Source organism: Ochotona princeps, chromosome 18, assembly GCF_030435755.1.
Source record: "Ochotona princeps isolate mOchPri1 chromosome 18, mOchPri1.hap1, whole genome shotgun sequence".
Classification (NCBI taxonomy): domain Eukaryota; kingdom Metazoa; phylum Chordata; class Mammalia; order Lagomorpha; family Ochotonidae; genus Ochotona; species Ochotona princeps.
Window position 1 is genome coordinate 33,600,899 of NC_080849.1, and position 7,425 is coordinate 33,608,323.

The following is a 7,425-nucleotide window of genomic DNA, read 5'->3' on the forward strand; positions in this document are numbered from 1 at the left end:
ACACTGATCCACTAAGCGACCGTCCAGAACAGCGAGTTGAGAAAGTTGTATTTTTTTTTTCCGTCCTAACGTTTAAGCGGCTTTGACCCTGAAGTGAAGGGGTGCAGCTACAGCGCGTATTTTTCCAACATCTTCATTGTCATGGAACGGGTTTCCAGCCCTTCTACGATACTTCTTAAAGTGAAATCACAGTTGCAGTCTGATCAATACAGCTCCGCGTGGCTGTGCAATGATAAAGCACTTGACTTCCACAGTGATCCTGCATCCTGGAACGGTCTGATTTCTGGATCTTGGGCAGAACTTTGTAAGCATGCAGTTCCGCAGAAGCCTCCCCGAGACAAGGAGGAAATGTCTAAGTTTTCAGTGTTTGCCTTTCATGTGGTCGCCATATGTGTGCAGCCTGTTATGGTGCCAGGTATGTGTGGTCCCATGTTACGAGTGCTTCTCTCTCAAATATCGGTGGCAGCTGAACCTGGCTTTATGGGAATGTGAAAAACTGTTAACAGGAAGCCGAATTTGCTCAAGTTGTTTTCTGTGTGGGTTGCCGTATTTTTTTTCTACTTCTTCAAAACACACTGTCTTGTTTTAGTCTCCAATTGTTCCTGCACTTCCCCATATTAAGATTTCTCTCACCTTCCTGTCTTAAAAGAGAAGGAAAACCTTCAGCTCTGAGAATTAGCTCTGCCTCAAGAGCCTGCAATTCTAGCTGGAGAGAGCACTACCTAGGATTTTCAAGGGGAGTTAAAGTGCCACTACCCCTGCACGAAGGAGAAAAAAGTCTCCTTACCTGTGTCTATCAAAGAGTGATGTGTTGTTTAAAAAAATTTTTCTTCAAAATGTTTTTATTTCAATATCAAATGGCTGGAGGTGGGGAGGGTGTCACTAAATGTGTGTCCATAAGCGGGATTTCCGAAACCCACCCATGAACCAAGCCAGCATCTCCTCTGAGCCGGTGGCACCAGCTTGGTGACTCCATGGGTGTCATTTTGGACAATAGGGTGATCGTGTGTACAGGAACGTGTGGAATGAATTGTACTCCATTCAGGACAAGTATCTGCTAAGATCTTGAATGCTCGCAGCAAACACAGCATCCACTGTACCTATTGAAGGGCCAAGTGTTACAGGACGTGGGAGGAAAAACTCCCTCTCATTTCCACAACCTTGACATTATATTCCATGTGAATTCATCAATGAGATGCACTGGTTGGGCACTTTGCTTTCATGAAGCACTGCCAAGTAGGATACAGTTACTTCTCATGCTTCATATGTAAACATGTCAAAAACATATAAACTGTCCCTGATGAAGGCAACACAGAGGAGACGAAGGGAAAGGAGTTATGTCTGTCTTGACCAACACAAGAAAACATAATTAGCAACTACAAATAGCCTAACATGTCTAATTGGCCAACAGTTGTTTCTTAAGAAAATGTACCTTGGGGATAGTGAACCAATACATATGCAGTTTTTTGTCTCCCAACTTTGGAATGGATCATTCCCATTCTTCAAACCAGAAATTCTGCTATAATCAGAAAGTCATTCAGCAATGCATTGAACACCATTATCCAGCAATCTATGTTATGTCTCACGGATAAACAGAGCAAAACAAATGCACTGAGTTAAAACTCTTAGACATTAGTGCAGAAAATCTGAATGATGGCATAAAGTCGAAAAAGACCGGCCCCTGTCAAGACCGCAAGCATCTACACAATTAAACTTTGCATTTTTTATTCATGCATGATTGACTTAATTTTCAGGGTTTTTTTTCCCTTGCACTCACTCCCTAAGATCTACTTTAACACATTTTTATGAAAAACTGGCATGGATGAAACAAACAGTACTTGGAATTGAGAATCTTACTGGAAGAGATGAGCATTTTTTAGACTGTAGAGTCCACCAGTAAAGATATTGCCAAAGGAGAGATGAATGTTAAAGGAACGCTGTGTCCGTGAAACCTGACCTCAAAGGAGTTAATTACAGAAAACCCATTAGCTACCAGTTCAAGTAAATCTTCAAGTTACAATGTCAGTTTCAAAGCATAAATCTCTTTGATAACTTACAAGTAATGATGTCAAAGTTGCACTCTGGCATCTCAGCCAATTACCCAAAGAATGCTAATTTTGTATGAATATCCCAGTGTACACCTGCTTTCCTGTGCAACAGTTTTATGAAACTTTTTTATTTTAAAGATTTAAGGATTTTTTTTTTAATTGCAGGTTAGTTAAATCCAGGCTAGTTCTACCTAATAATATGTTCATATTAATTTAGAAAATTTTTAAGAAGGCAGATAAAAGAGAGCTTTTAAATTCATAGATATGGACAAAGTTGCTATGAAAGTTATCTCAAGTCTAATGTATATGTGTATATGTCTAAAACGTGTGTGCTTTATATAAATATGCACACATGCATACATACCTATAAATAGGCTAACATTAGGACAGTATCTGAGAGGCTTTTAAACATAATGGTTGAATTTTAACTGACACAAAAATTGTACATAGTTATGCGGTACCATGTGGTATTTCAGTACGGGTATACATGCTATAAGCTCCAGTCGAGTAAATATCTCTCTCTCAATTGGTGGTTTTTTTTTTTTTTTTTTTGAGCTAAGAGGCCTTTAAATTAACGTTTGTGTAAAGGTAATGCTTTGAGAACACGGGAACTATATTCATTTTCTGTGTAATCTGTAGCAAGTTCCCTGATTTCCATCCCCCAGCCTCTTAGCCTTCCCCTATGTCTCAGTCTACAACATGAAGAGTAATATTGGAGCACAAAAGCATCAAAGAACTTCACATGGAAAATATGTACTAAATACATATATATATATGTAGAGAGAAAGCAGTTTATCATATGAGAAATATCTTTCCATCTGCTTTTTAAAGTTATTTATATTTTCCTCTTTCAAACAATGAGTCAGGAAGTCCCTTCTTAAAAATGTTTTGATATGAATATTTTCTATTTTATAATCCACTGTATCCAGAAAGGGAATGTTTTACAAGTGTGTAATATGAATTTTTCATTTATGTTACACTGAAATGTTTAATTACAACTTGTGCAGAAATAGTTAAACTAGAGGTTTGTCACTGTCATCTTTACTGAAGCTTTCAAAACCATCCCAAGGTCCTTGTTGATCCATTGGAAAAAAAAAAGAAGAAAAATATCCTTTATTTACTGTCGAAGTTGTGAAAGAAAAAGAGGGTTCGTAAAGCAGAATATTTGCAGGTAGCAAGAGCTACTTTTGAAGTTACCTTTTAAAGGGGAAACATCATCTCAAGAGACTAGAATGCAAGATATCTGAAAAACCAGATGGTATCCACTTGAGGATTCTAAAGAATTAAGAATACAGGTAAGTGATAGACTGACAACAAATGAGCAGGTCCATTAAGTGGCACCAAAAAGAAGAGATAGAAATTGAACCATCTTTTTAAGCATTGCTTGCTATTTATATCTGTAGAATTTACTGTCATGTACCTGTAATTATTCCTGTAAGCTGAAATAAAAGTTTATAAATGGCAAAGCGAGGAAAAGCTGTAGGTCCTAAAAAGACAATTGTTTCTCCCATTTTGAGAAATCTATTAAGAACAAAATTTTCCATAAGTTATATATCTAGTCAGTAATGCCTATGGATAAATACTTTTAAAATTTTAGGTATACAGTTGAATTAATTTTATACATTTAAACTATGACATAGTTTGATTTATAATCCCCAAATTTTATACTTAAGTTTTTATGCAAATGAATGCAATGCATTTTAATTAGCATTGTTTAATGAAATTATTAAAATAGCCAGAATATGTATTGACATGACAGTTCTCAAAAACTAAGATACTGGGTCACTAAAACCTGGAAATAATAAATCCCATGAGAGCAAGTGATGATGACAGTTAATAAAAAGGATGGTAATAAATTTAAAATCTACACATGGCAAGGGGAAATGGCAGCATTTGTGAGCACCAGTTATTTTGGAAGTTCATTTTAAAAATTATCTGCATGCCTCTTTGCTGTAATAGACTATTAGCAGAGTAAAAAAGCAAATAAAATTTTTCTTCATTAACATAAATGACCTAGATTATGTTTTGGTTGCATTTTAATTTCAGTGTTTTCTCATAACCCTATAATCCCACCAGAATTTTGGAGGAATTTTTTTTTCCTTTGGAGCTCTGTGAAAATATAACAGAGGCTCTTATCCCCCCGAAGTTTCAGAAAGGGGGAGACACAGACTGTTTTAAGATTCATTTATTATTTGAATCATAATAATTTTCAAAAGATTTATTTTTTGTTGGAAAGTTAGATTTACAGAAAGAAGGAGAGACAGAGAAAAAGATCTTACGTCTGCTAATTGACTCCCCAAGCGGCTGCAATGGCCAGAGCTGCGCCAATCTGAACTGAGGAGCCAGGAACCTCCTTCAGGTCTCCCATGCAGGTGCAAGGTTCCAAGGCTTTGGCCCATCCTTGATATCTTTCCCAGACCACAAGCAGGGAGCTGGATGGGAAAGTGGAGTAGCCAGGACACGAACTGGTGTCTGAACGGGATCCTAACGGTTGCAAGGCAAGGGCTTAGCCACTAGGCTATCGTACCGGGTCCTATTTGTAAAAGCAGATTTACAAAAAGGAGACACAGAGAGAGGGAGATCTTTCCTGGTTCACTGATTCACTCTCTGAATGACTGCAATGGCTGGAGCTGAGCCTCTCTGAAGCCAGAAGCCAGGAGCTTCTTCCATGTCTCCTGAGTTGATGCAGGGTCCCAAGGCCTTGTGCCATCCTCTGCTGATTTCCCAGGTCATAAGCAGAGAGCTGGATGGGAAGTGAAGCAGCTGGGACACGAACCAGCATCCATACTGGATGCCTGTAACTCAGAGGATTAGCCTGTTGAGCCATCACACCAGCCTCTCCCACTCCACCCCCACCTGTAACACTAGCTACACTAGAGACATGGTGCAAATGACAGGAGAGGAGGTGTGGGAATTTTTCTCATGCATGTTTGGAAATTGTGAAGAGTTACAATAAACTGCTCTCCTGCAGTTTGGAAATTGATTCTTTCTATTAAATGGTTTAACAATTTTCAAAAAATTAGAACCCAGGGTATTTACGTATGTGTGACGTTTTCCTGAGCAGCAGCTAACCTGTCTGATGACTTAGAATGAATTTCACACATTTTTGGTACTTTTCAACTGATGTGGATGAACCCTGAACGCCCTGGGCAGACAGTTCTTCTGGTCTAAGTGTCAACACTATTGCTTCATTTTGTTGTTGTTTGTTTTGTTTTAGTGTTAATAGCTTCATTCTCTTAAATATAAAATCCCCGGATGCAAGAGTAAAGCGATTTCTTGGCGGATACACTTTTTCTTTCTCTCTTCTTTACTATTTTTCTTCATATCACTGTCAGTGTTCATGGCCAAAACTTGCTGCTTAGTGATTTCTAAAGAAATGCAATAGACTGGTCAAAATCCAGGTGGAGGGGCCAGCCAGGAGGCACAGTGAGTTAAGCAGCTGCCTGTGACACCACTATTCCATGTTGGGTTTTCAGATCAAGTCGTGACTGCTCTGCTTCTGAGCCAGCTCCCTGCAAATGCACCCAGGACAGCAGCAGGTAGTGGCCCATGGCTTGGGCCCCTGCCTCCCACGTGGGAGACCCACAGGAAGTTCCTGGCTTCTGACTTTGACTTGGCCTTGCACAAGCCTTTGCTGGCATTTGGGCTTTGTCACTCTACCTTTCAAGCAAACACATCTTTTTTTTTTTTTTTAAATGTAGGTGGAGAAGGAAGTAGATGCAGATAGGAGACAGTGTTCTTAGTCTCATCTGTGATGCTAAAAACACCCATGCCATCAGTGTTGACTCTCAAGTCCTCATAGTCCAACTCCTAGTAAGTAGTGTCAAGATATACTCTTTTTTTGAAAGAGATACAGAGAGAAGGAAAGACAGGACAGTCTTCCACCTAGCAGATCACTGCCCTCTACAATGGTCACAATTATCAGTGTTGAGCCAAGCTGAAGCCAAGAGCCAGGAGCTTCATGTGGGTCTCCTGCTGGAGTGTCAGGTGCCCAAACATCAGGGCCATGTTCAAGTACTTTCCCCAGGCCAGTTACAAGGAGCTGGATCAGAAGGGAAATATTCAGGATATGAAACAAAACAAAACAAAAAATCCTTACTTCTTAAGGAAAAAAAAATCCTTACTTCTTCTCACCAGTGTGGTTCAAAAACCTGCTCTTTCTAATTGACACTAGCCAGCCAGTGTAAATCCCAGCAACTACGCGTAAGGGCTTTACCTCTCACGTTATGTTCCATACGACACCAGCTTCACATCATCAGTAGCCTTGTCTTTGGCTCTCCATGTAGCACTGTCAGTGTGGGTGTTGAAGGCACTCCTCTTTTTCCCCACAGGATATTCATCATGTTGTTGCTTTGCTATGATCAGACCCTCCGCTTTCTATTCTTCCTAAGGTACACTGACCTCTCCCCCTGCCATTCAAAGCCTCCTCCGTTCTGCCCACTCTTCTTCCTCATGTTCATCTTTTATTAAAATTATAACATGAAACTGTCACACTGCAGAAAAGCTGGGGTCTTCATTCCCAGCTCCCCATCCTTGGGAGATGAATGTGTTGCCTTTTAATCACGTTGGTCTTGATTTTCCGTAGGACAATGAAGAAACAGTCTCAGTAGAAGTTGTCGGTTATAACCTATGTATAAAAAATGGAATTAAAAATGTTTGATGAGAGAGAACCAGTTCTGTAGGGACAGACACCCCCATGTTCCTCCAGCTTTTATTTTCTCCTTGCCTTCCTCTTGTTTCTCTTCTTAATTTTGTCTTACATGATTCTTTCTCCTGAGCATGCCCATAGGATTCTGAAGGCGCTTCCTTTCTTAATTTTCTCCCGCTTTTCTTTCTTCCCCACAGGCCTCCACATTTGTTCTCTGTTGACTCAATACCCTGACCATCTGCAAATATTCATTACAACTAGAAGTCATGTTTCTACCTTCTCTGATGTGTTAACTACACGGGAACCAAGTATTCAGACACAACTTCATGTTCTGTATCGACTAGTTATATGAAGTGACTTGCAATTCACTGCAGAGCTTGCAAATCAGATTTCAGATTGATATTGCCAGGACTGAAGTATGCCTAGGCCATCAGCTTTTTTAAACTAACTAATTAATTAATTTTTCATTATTGATATTTACATAGTTGATCAGGGCGGGAAGGGTTGAAGATCAGAGGATAGTGGATGAGACCCTTCTTCTTCTTCTTCCTGTATATGGGGGAGAGGGAGATACAAGGGGTGAAACCACACCCAGCTTTCTAACCATCCGATTACCTAGGAGATTGGTGAACTCACCCAATGCCATCCCAGGGTCCCCATTGTGAAGCATTTTCTGAGGGTTCTGTTCATGTGTTTTAGAAACTTCTGAGATGCTGCTGATATTGCTGC